General features: G+C 37.4%; 1 protein-coding gene across 1 annotated transcript in view; it reads left to right on the forward strand.

The window, feature by feature from the left end:
- LOC120957487 (leucine-rich repeat-containing protein 15) overlaps positions 1–12,540 on the forward strand; it is a 166,826-nt gene that overhangs the window by 51,249 nt on the left and 103,037 nt on the right. The window contains exon 3 of the mRNA XM_049608119.1: positions 12,252–12,272. The gene's annotated coding sequence lies outside the window, so the exon portion shown is untranslated. The remainder of the gene's footprint in view (positions 1–12,251; positions 12,273–12,540) is intronic.

Raw genomic sequence — 12,540 nt, forward strand, 5'->3', positions numbered from 1 at the left:
ATTCTGCTCCGTTTGATTAAACTTTCACACACTCTTCCTTACTTCGGTTGGCTCGTTTGGTTGGCTTTGGTTTTTGTTTATCGTGCAAAAGTATTGCACACTAAAAAAATCAAAGAATTCTTTTGAATGAGATTTTTTGTACAAAATAAACTGCAGCCACAACTGAATTGATCGAACTGTGGAAAAATTTGTCCGATAATGCTTTTCTCTGTGCACACAGTTTTCCTTACATTGCTCACGTTTCACGCTTTTGTGGGTGGTTTGGTTAAGCTTATCTTTTCCGTTGGGGTGTGCAACTACGAAAATAGGGAAAGTTTTTCCACCATCATCCTTGCAAAAAACGGCATAGTGCCTTCAACGAGACGAACCCATCGAATAGAGATGGGTTTGTGGTCCTGAAGTTCGCGTCTACTGTTCGTGTTTTGTCGAGGCTCAGGAACAGTATACAGTACAAGCTGATTGGTTTTCCATTTGTCCGCCTTCCAACACAAACTGACCCACGAAAACGAGCCGAAACTTTCCCTTCGCTGTAAAATAATCGGTCTGATCATGTTTTTCCCCGTATCAACACGTCTTTCACTGTCCCTTTACCACCAGTCTCGAGCCAATTCTGACCATCAGTTGTTGAAATTTGTTAGCGCAAAACTTTTCATTAAACGCTCTTTGCACAATTAAAAGAGTAATCTATCAGGCATGCATGTTGAAAGAATGGTAGCAACATAAAAAAAAAAACAGAAATTCGTTCCATTCCCCAACACTTGCTTTCAACTCAGCGCAACAAACGATTGCTATGAAGTGAACGTTTAGGGTTTAATCGATGAGGATGGCCAGACGACGACACACTTGTCGGAATGGAACAGAAACTTTATCGTACTGCTGTTGGAAAGCAATAAACGGGGATTGGGGGAATTGTAACATGGGCTAACTGTTTTTTGCAACTGCCCGTTGGTTATCGCATTTGTAGAGCATGAGATATTCAATCAACACGATAAGCATCCAAACTACTTGCTGTAGAGTAGGTATGGTAATCAAATGGTTTTTGGATAACGATTTCCGTATAATATTGGAATAAGCACATACAAGAGGAAAAAGAAACGTACCAACGGCCGTATAAAAGTAAAAGTCTAAGCTATTGTAGTAGCATTTCAAAATTAAACTGTCGCAGCTGTACATATCAGAGCGCATTGGAGCGATCCAATGGTACAGTCGTCAACTCGAACGACACATTAACATGCCCATAATGGATTCAAGCTTAGAATGGATCGTCTCCCCGTAGCAAGGATTGACTATTCGACTGTGTGGTAATGAATTAAGTCCCGAAAGCCTGCATAGGCCAGCATGTCCGCATAGGACGTTACGCCAAATAGAAGAAGTACATTTTTCTAAATATTTATAAGAATATGGCTTATCGTCGTTACATCAAAAGAGAATAATTTCAATTTTCCAACTATTTACACGATGAAACATGATACAATAATAATTAATATGTACTTTATTGTGAATCCTCACTTTGTTGACGGTGAAAAAATAATTCTCATCGTGGAATCACAAGGAAATACATTAAAATCATTAATTTAACATGTTTTATAGTCCAAATAGTTTGGAAATTGAATTTTTTTAATACATAAAATTCCTTAATACATAATACATAAAAAATACATATATTTCACGTTTCACTCGAGCTATAAAGGTCGCTTTAGAACTTGCGTGAAAGTGAACGTGAAATTTTAGTTTTAGTGATTTTCTGCTGAGCAATGTTATTTCAACGTGAACAAAGCTGGGATTAACAATGAAATACATTAAATTTATTTATTCAAAATGGTTTACAAACCAGATAGTTGGGGAATTTAATATACTTTCTTTTGGTGTACGTGTAATCCATATTCTAGTAAACAATTTTTGAAACATAGCAGAAAAACTTAAAATTACTCGTTCAATTTCACCGGGGCGGGCTTAACTTGGGCCTTATTAGTAAATTGACATTTTACATTTTGACAAAAATAATTTTATGGTAGCATTTCAATACATTTACATTAAACAATCTTCTAGTATTTATGTTTAATTAAATTGATTTATAGAAACCTGTTAGATCTTTTATTACTCTTCTAGTATTGAGAATTTGTACGCCAAACTCGTTGGTTGGTATAATGCAGAGATTGAAAAAGTATGGCTCGTGGTCCGCATGTCCCTGATTTCAACCTAGATGGCGACTCTTTTACATTATAAAATAAAACAAACCATTTAATGACTGGACGTCAATTTAACTCATTACATCTTTAAGTCTTGTTCTGCTTGTATTTGTCGTAACGTCCTATGCAGACATACCAGCCAGTACAGGCTTCTGAGACTTATTCAATACCACGCAACCGGATAGTCAGTCGATGCTACGGAAGGACGAATAATTCTTTGCTTCAACTCACCACGGGCATGTTGGCAACTTCCCCACGGGCGATTTTACCACGGGAAGGCCCCATGAATACGTATCAGGTTTCTAAAATGGATTTTGGCTCTTAATACTTTAAAGTTTGCTGACACATGTTGAATTGACAACATCATACACTGTCTGTTAAACAATGAACAGCAGTTTCCAGAACATAGCGGCTGAGATAAAAACGAAATTATAATTGTTGGTTTATGCTCATGTATGCATGATGTCATTCTTCAAATGTTCTTATAACGCATGTGCATGTTATGCATGTGCGAATTTGTATTTGACACACAGATTTTGTAGAATATATCACAAACTCGCAACTACAGTCTAAACAAAGAATGTCAAAGAATGGAACAATAATCTATAAATGAAATCAATTATGCAATCTACAGTTTCTAAAGTTCTAAAAAAAGATCAAAAGTTTACATATGTAATACATAAAGCAGTATTCAGGCTTTGCAATAAAAATTAGAGCACTACGGCTATACCTAAATATGATTCCGAATATTACGGATCAAGCGTATGCAAGAAACTATAAATAATGTCTTTAATACCAACGGGTAAACACAACCACAGAAAAGTTTTTTTTTTTGCTTCTCTCAATCCCACCAGAACGGATGTTTTGCTTTTACCAAGAATCCGAGAAAACTTGTCGTTTGTGTACTTTCCCCCGCCCGAAATTTTAACTCCTACCGCCTTTTTTCTACTTTGCATGGTAAATGTTTAAACACTTCACCTGTCGTTTGCGGACACATGATACCGATGTGCTCAGTGTTTCTCGATTGAGTTACGCCGTTTGGTTCCGGCTGATCAGTCTTTCCCTCGTCGCTACCAAATGGTGTGTGACCAAACGTCCCTGGAATATCCACTATCGCAGTTCCGCAAAAAAAAAAAACATCACCTTGCCCGGGATCTTGGGGTAAACGGGGAAAACAAGTACACCGTTTCCCATCGAATCGTCGAATAATGTATGAGCAACTCGTCGGATCGGTCGACTCGAGTGCAAAAGTCATCGGTGCTCGGCCCGAGGAGGGATTGCTGTGAACTGCGCACAGTGAGGGTCCAAGCACTGGGGCAAACGTTGGTCACTTTTCACCGGAGGTGTTGAATTTGCAAAAGGGCACCGAACCGAACCGATGCCCACGGTATCGGTCCGTTTGGTTCGATGGCCAGGAGCAATCGCAAAAAGTAAAAACCGATCGACAGCTGGACCAACAAACTGGACAGTTGCTGCTGCTCGGACATGTAGTGTAGGGTCTCTGAAGTGGGCATAAAATGGATACATTGCTGAATGAAATGAACTTCCGGTAGTCGTCCTGTAGGAATTTCGAACACGAAATCGAATTGGTGGTTTTAGTAATGGCCAGCACAACATCGTTCCAATATTCGTACAGAGTAGCTACTTTTTAAGAGCAAATGTTTTCACTTTCTAGATGAAAAGTGTTGTACAATTTTAAGGTGTATTCTGTTGAAGAACTCCATTTTAGTGTATTATTAGCTTAGAATCATCACTACCAACAAAATGGTTTGACTTTATTAAAAAAGGTAAATAAAGCCTTTACACGTTTATCAACCACTGTATCAACTAACCAACGAAACAAACCACCACAATGCATCACCACAGCTCCATTTGCACTGATTTTGATCATTTGGATCGTTGGCTATGAACGGGTTGACCGAAACCAAATCAAACTCCCATGCCAACCAGCGCATTCGGAGAAGAGTGTGTTTTGCCCTATTCATGACCCAATGCTCGACAGTTGAGCGAATTCGATTTTCGGTATCATGGCTTTGCTGTCATTCGGTGCCTGATGCTTCGTTCATTCACTGCAAAGGATGCAGACCATCAGATGGAAAGATTGAAAGAGAAAGACTGCGAAGCTTGTAACTTTGTATGGAGCAAAGGTACACAAAATTCCACCGTTCCTTTGGATCAAGCAGCTACGTGTACCGTCGTCAGATCGATGGATGAGATTTCATCAAATGTAACTGCTAATAACTGATCGTTAAGATAGTGTTGTGTTTGCGATTTATGCGTCAAACAAATGGAATTGTTCATGAAATTTCTAGAATATAATTTAACGTGTGTCTTTGCAAACATGGATGTAGTGTAACTACGTTAACTATAATATTATAGACGGCAATGAAATCGTTTATAAAATGATTTAAAACATTTAAAATCTATCTACAAACACATACAGTACAAAGGTTTATAGAAGGAAGAGAAGAAACGACCCCAAATTGTAACCTCGCTTTAAACCAGCAGAGGAAAATGTCCCTCGTGCATATTCAAAGTTTATTTAGCCCGAGCGTGAATATTCAAATGTAAGAGTAAGTACGAAATTGCACCAAATCCAAATCCAAATGCTGTCTGGTAAACGGTTCCTTCGCACACATAAGTGCCCCTTTGGGCATTCTTTACCACGTTCAACTCACGGAAACGGGTGGCAAAATGTAGACAAACACAAGCGATTGTTTTTGAATCAGTGACATTTGGAACGTTTACTCGAGAGACCAGGATAATTTAGTGTTATTTGCACACGGGAATGGCACCTTATTCGATTCGTGAAAATGAAACAGAGAGAAAAACGTTTAATGTTATTTATCAAAACGTTCGACTAAGTTTGTTTAATAGGAAGTATTTAGTTAATATTAAAATATTATAGTTATATAAAATCCTTTATTTTTGTTAAGTTATTTGCATAAATTATCTTTTCTCAAGTGCTCTAGAATAATCTTAATTAATCTTAGCAACTGTAGGTCGTTCGTATTTAATTAGACTTACCCCACATATTCATAATAACCATGAATCATATCAGCATATAGAAGTAGTATCGATATGGTCACTCTACCAAACCCGATCCACTGACACTTTAACGCTCATGCTTAACGTCAGCAGAATGCTTCATCAACAAATCATCTAGCCACCTTCCGTCGTACTGGACTGTATAGCCCGACCCCATCACTGTTGATAGCGCAGGGCATCAATTTAGTCTTGCATAATTATGATGTATTGTGAACACAGTCATGCTCTTGCTTCTGTTCAAACGGCGTGTGGCGGAATTATTCATCCAGAATCATGAAATTTAATCAGTACCATCGTGCAATGCTTTGGGTAAACTTTGGGCAATAGATGGACGTATTTCACGTTATAAGACATCGCCGAAAATTTCATCACCTTCGGTGGAATTTAATGTATACAAAAACTAAACTCGGAGATATTGACAAGCTGTACTATAACAATATAAGCTACAACTTTTTGGATATGTATGCCCGCTACAACAGCGTAGTAGCATTGAAGTGCAATTTCAACTACGCGTAGCAGTGTTGTGTTTACTATAGAAATGAATGATTGCAAAATGATAATTGATTTCAAAAAAAAAAATCTTGAATTCATTAATTTGGTCGAAAATGACCGAAATTCGATTCGTTATATATGAGTCGTTATACATGTGTAATAAAATTTCGACTACACCTAGGACATATCATTCGATTACGTACAAAGATAATTTGGTGCCTAGGTATAAATGGTATCAGTAAAAGATAATCAGCCACTTTCCCAAACTCGATCGAAGAGGAACGATAATTGCATTTGCTTAGATACAACGCTTGCTTTAATATATTTCATGAGTATCCTGGTCAGTTGTGCATACAATATGGCAAAATGGACAAAAAACATGCAAGGAAACTACCATTTTATGTCATTTTGACAATCGCTACGATCGTTCCCTATTTCGATCGAGTTTGGGAAAGTGGTTGAATACTAAAATAAGAAGGAAGAGTTGCTAAGGCAAAAGAAAAAACTCAGTTGGAAACTGAGGAAACACTTGATTACACTTAAGCATGACGGCAAAACTAAAGTCCAGAAAACACCAAAAGATTATGAATGGTCTTCCATTTGAAACAAGGTTTGGTAATATTGGTAATCTGGACAAAGTTGTTTTTGAATTTTGTAAAACTTTAAGTAAAATACCTTTTTTTTCGATTTTTTTTTGTATAATTCATCTGGAAGGTCCTTTTACACGAAGGGTCGTTATGCACGCTAAAATACGGTAGATGCTCAAAGTGTCACTTTGATTGCGTTATAATCAATTTAAACTAATTGTCATTAACCACCAAATGTGTTCAATCAATTGATGGTGTAAAAAACACGTGTGAAGTGACAATTACAAATAATTGATAAAAACCAAAAAAACAAACTCTCAAAGGCAAACCCACACCATAACGGTCACATACTTCATTGGTACCTAGCAAATCAGTTTGCTGCTCTTAAATCACTCAACGACTTGCTGTGAATATGATAATATTCAAGTATCGATCGTTCACGTGAACAATAAAAAATGTTAATATTTCAAACAATGTTACTCGACGCGAGTGTTGTTCGTGGCGTGGACACTCAAGCCATTAAAAAATGAGGAAAAACCCATCTTCCTGCGATTACCGCTACCAACCATTTCATTTTGATAAACATGTAACTTTTAATTATATTCAAACTGTCGGTAATGGTATACTGCTAGCAAAAAATGTTGAAAATAGAGCCCGACGTATGAGGCTCCAGTAAATACTGTTTATTATTTTCTGAAATTACGTTTTGAGTGATTAATTTCAAGCCTCCATAGGTGCAATATTGCATTCTTGGATGCTTGTAGTGCGATCTGCATTTTACTGAAAATTATGAAATATTCCTTACTGTTCCAAATAACATGAATTACAAATTCACATTCATGATACACAATAAGATAACTTTCAAAATGTCGTGTCGATTCTAGAGAGCTTTTTCCATTAAAACCTGTATGGACGTCATTATTTTGTACAACAAAGTTGATACCTGAATTCAAAACTCTAACCACTTTTTCTCATAACAATTTTAAATGCAGATCGTATTCATATCATAGAGCTGGAAACCAGTGGACCAACTTTCAGCTCACATATTCATATTTCATGACTGTATCCACATCAAATGACTGTATCCACGTCAAATTTCCCTCAACTACAGAGTTTCGTCAAAATAATTATTACTACGTTTATTTGCTTAGTGCTACTCCAGTATCATTTACTAGCAATAAGGTTTTTTTTTACTTAAGTGCACCACATATTTTATCAGATCAGATACGACGTAGATATTATATTCGACTTCTTTTAATTCATAAGCTGATAGGTTGTATATGGTTTTACAAGTCGTTTTGCCATGTGCGCTACATATTTTTTTGCACACGAAATTTACGTTGACTCCTAGTACGTCCTTGGACTGGTCTAATTTTAATTTTAGCCCGTCCAAGTTTAATTTAGCCAGCTGTATCGAGGTGCAGGTATGCCTATGTTTTTTACATTATTTTACACATTTTGACACATTTCATTCAACAACGAAAACAAGCAGACTTAAACTTTCAAATGATGAGTCGTTTCATACACAACTCATTTTATTCACTAAGTAGTTAGCATTTGAAAATGCACTCCAACACAAGTATATTTTTGAAAGTTAAAGTAACTCTAAAATTTTGGAAAATAATAACTCTCTTCAAAATTACTATGCGACTTTCGTTGAATCCTTCCACCAACGGTATTTGGCTGATTCAGACCGTAGGTCATGTAATACGCAGATAACCACCCAAAATAGTCTTTGGACCTTAAATAACTGATATCAAATGATTTAAGGAACCATATTTGCCAATATTGGTATGCTACGTGGTCATTTTGCTATGAAATGCGGACTGTCCGACTTTCAGTAGACAGTGACATAGATTTCATATCTTTTATCACATTTATGTATAGTGTTCCGAGATTTCAAAAGACATCAATCGATCGATATTTTGCAGAGACATAGCTGAAAAGTGTCCTCAACGATGGGTGAAAAAAGTTTTCCGACAAGTGCTCTAGGAAACTGTCCTGGGTGCTGCAAAGTGAGATAAGAGATAAAAATATAATATGTCCGACTTTAGGTGACCGCCACTTTATATACATCATTGGACATCGAATTTGATAAATTGTCCGTAAAGAGGTTCTACAACATAGGTTTTTACAGTGGAATTAAAACTTCCATATAAACAGCCGTAATCTGCATCGTAATAGACATGTTGAATTTCCCGATCAGGCAGTGTTTAATGTATTAAGTTAAAACTAATTAATTTAATACATTAATTAACGAATTCCATAGTCAATTGATTCTGAAATCAACATCCATGAAGATGACGATTCATACAGGCATCTAGATGAGAAATTAAACGTTACATGCATTTAATAACGACCCGACTATATTAAAAAGATATGGTAGCTGCACACCGGCTACGGTCTTGTATATAATGAGTGATGGACTTATAACAACAATTTTAAACCCACTTACACCAACATTAAGACGTATTTATCTTGATTTTTAAGTAATTGTGTAAGTAGTAACCTGTTTCATGAAAAATCCATCGATGATTACATCCCAAACTTTACTTTGGTTATTATGTTGCCTTTTTGCAACCAAACGGAAACCCACAAAAGCCCTAAACCTGAAACGCAAACATTTATTTGCATATGTATTTGGCAAGGAAAAACTTTTCCCCACATGTGAGAGCCCTGGAGGAGAAGTTGCTGGTTTTGAAGGAGAATATTGCAAACATGAAAACAAAAATGTTTTTGATGCTAAGCTACGTTGACGTTTGGAAGTTAACAAGCAGCTTAGGAACATACATTTCAAATGTGTCTCTCTTGTTTGGTTTGCCTGTGTTTGTTTTACACTCACAAAAATAATCCTTTTTTAAAACAAAAACAATAACAGACAGTAAGAATTTAAGTTTTTCGCATGGTGTTTTTGTATTCAAATGATTTTTCCGACAATTTAATACTTTCGATTTTTAAGCTGATTAAATTCATTTTTGATGTTTTGCCTATCCGCCTCTCCTTCATCAATAATAACTGTACTCCAATGTCACGCAAACATTAAACAATAATTGTCCACCTTTCCCAATCATCATTATTATGCACCATAAAATATCTTAAGACCTATGAAATACCAACCAGTGGCCACACAATCGTACTTATTATACCTTTCGTTGCATAATTCAATGATGATGCATTCCTACCGTTTGTCCATTGCTATCGCCGTCCGCTTAATCCACTCCATATGGTACGCCAGAGATAGTAGCACCGTCGGGAGTGAAGTTTATTATAAAACTGTTCTTCCCATCGCCTATTGCCCCAACGGGCACGAACTTGTCAAACTGCCAACGGAATTATGCTCGTGCTGCCACCACAACACCGGTACAGAAGAGTGGGTGAATTCTGTGTTACAGCGGCGGAAAGGTATGTGTCGAAGCATTCTGCATACGTTCTCGCCATCTTTCCCAGACATTTGCCTGGCCCCGGTTCCGGAATCCGACCCCCAACACATGGAAGTCCCACTGTAGAACATTCTGTAAACTTGACTTGCCCTACTTTACCACTTTGCCGCTCGGAACACGGCCAGGAAGCCATTTAATAAATTGCACAAATTATGAACGGAAGCCTAATCGATGGCAGTCGAGCGGCATCCATCGATCGCGGTGCACTACCACGTGGCACCGAGCACTAGGCGGCAAACGGGGTGAATTAATTGTGGCACTGGCAATTCAATCAACTGCCTGAAGTATGTTGGTTATTTCGATGGTTCTGAGGGTGGTGCTGTCCATGCAGCTGGCCCGGACAGCAGGCGGTTCATTTTCTGTTGCAGTGGGCCATATTTCTGAAAGTTCACCGAAGCTTCGATCGCAGTTTGACTTCAATGTTTCGTCAACGATGATGGAGGTAGTGGTTTGGTATGCCAATTAGTGTAATGGCATCGTTGCGTTACATACCATCGTTCCGAAACATTTTCCCTGCTCAAAAGTCGTTGGCGATTTTGAGGTGAATTTGATTGGCACTGATCGGTTGCAGTTGATTGCAGCGCAGGAAAAGCCAGAAAAGCAGAGCCCTTACTATTGTTTCGTGAAAGGGTCACTGGCAAAGGCAAAGCAATATCACTTTTAAAAGAACCATTAAGATTTCATTAAAAAGTAAATAATTTTTATTCATGTAATCAAAGCGAGTTGCATCTCTTTCCAGGGTGTTTACAGACTGACTTTATTCTATGAATATTTATTACATGTATAATTCACGCGTACTTATAACAAAATCTAATACACTATAAATGCAAAACTACCTAACACTTTTTCTAATAAGCTATACAATTGCAAATATGTTATTTACAGTGTGCTAACTTTCGTATTTAATGTTTTATCGACTTTCAAAACATTTTGTATTTTACTGTTATTACAGAGCAATGTTTCAAATTAATGGGAAAGTGTTCTATTACAAAACAATCAAATAGTTTGCTACATATTGTAACTCTTCACAACAAAAATTAATGCCCATATTGTGGGCTTCACGCCAAAGAAGGTTTAACGTCAAAGATGCTTCGCCCATACCATATCTCACATTTTCGTTCTTCCAGCTACGCCAAGAGAAAGTGAATGCCATCTGTGAAATGCACTATATGATTGCAGCATTTACCACAGTTTGTTCTTTTTAAAGCTACATTGATGGTACAATTTATTGGTATCTATTATGCATGCCCAATTGGGATAGCTAATACAGTTTGCTGTCAGCTGTTTCCATTAAGAGTTGAACGAACGAACGATAAAATACAAGTGCAAGACTGAAAGGCGTGGAGCAGGGTAACGAGCTGTCACAATTATGCTCATAAACTGTTATGCTTATGACGATAGCAAAGTGCATTAAACTCACCCAGCTAGCCTGTTTACAAAGTGAACGCAAGACCGATGCACTGAGGGAACAATAAAAAAAAAACGATTCAATTTTATTCTGCAAGAGAGCACTTGGTTCATATGGTGTTGAATAAATCCGATTTCTTGGTTAATCACTTTATTATTTATATTTAAGTTTTTTGAAGAACAGAAAACCAATACAATTTACTGCATCTGTGAATTTTCGTAGGACAATACCAGTTTTTTCCACCAAAGAAAAAATCTTTTCCTCAAGTGCATCATTAAATAAGAGATCTTTCCAGACAACAGTGTAAAGCGACGAAACACTCGATGTGAATACTCCGTTCTTGTTTCCCAAATATTATGTCCTCCCACAACTGCATCCATCAATGGCACGGCATGGAAACGGTCGATCGTGTTTTCCCCGCGAAGCGATATGAATTATGTATACGGAAATTATTCAAGTGGTTTTGTAGCGTAGCGCTTCGACCAACGTGCCCCAGGCCTGAGGCAGTGCTCCGCTAGATGTGAACTGCAATCAACATTACGGCAGTTCGCCGATCCGTCCAAGCGACGACAACACTCACAACACGGGGTTTAGGCTTACGTCCGGCGTACTTTTGTCACACCCAGCTCTCCCCCATTGCAGCCACGACGCTCCGAGGTGTTAGCAGATGAAAGCAATGAATTTAGGCGGCACTGTTGCACTTCAGCGTTCGGTCGAAAATGGTTTAACGATGGGAGAGGGCTGAAGCTGTGCAAAGAGAGAACATAAATTTAAACCATTAGTTGAGGGAAGAGGCTCGACCGACGGATGTCGGTGAGAATGGTAAAGACAATTTTGTCTGTCCCCGTATAGAGCAAGAAAACATTATCGTTAACAGGCGATAACATGAGCGCGAAGAAACCAGTAATCTTTATCGATGGCGCACGTTGACTGACGAGTGTCGTCGGGGGTTTCATCTTTTCGTCGTGTTCATCATAATCACAGCACGATATCGATTATCCATACCCTTGGGAGTATTCGTTTTTTTATTCGTTACCATCTCGATTGTAAACACTATTTAAATATTTTTATTTTTATTTCTTTACAGCATTCAATCAAAAACATTCCGGTGAGTACATGTAAAACATTATTTAAACCGTAGCAGAATATATATAAATGGGATGGAAATTTTAAACTGTTTAGCATTTGGTAGTTTTAAGCGGCATTTTAATACATTACATTATAACAACAGAAGAGATAACATACTGCAACCGTAATGTGATTTTGATATCCCTGAAATCAGAAAAGTGACTCACATAAGTAACATTTTTAATTTAGAGACAAAAATTTCTTGGTTAATAACTGAACCATTGACTTTTTCCCCAAATTAACGGATT

Source organism: Anopheles coluzzii, chromosome 3 (assembly GCF_943734685.1).
Source record: "Anopheles coluzzii chromosome 3, AcolN3, whole genome shotgun sequence".
In the NCBI taxonomy this organism is placed as follows: domain Eukaryota; kingdom Metazoa; phylum Arthropoda; class Insecta; order Diptera; family Culicidae; genus Anopheles; species Anopheles coluzzii.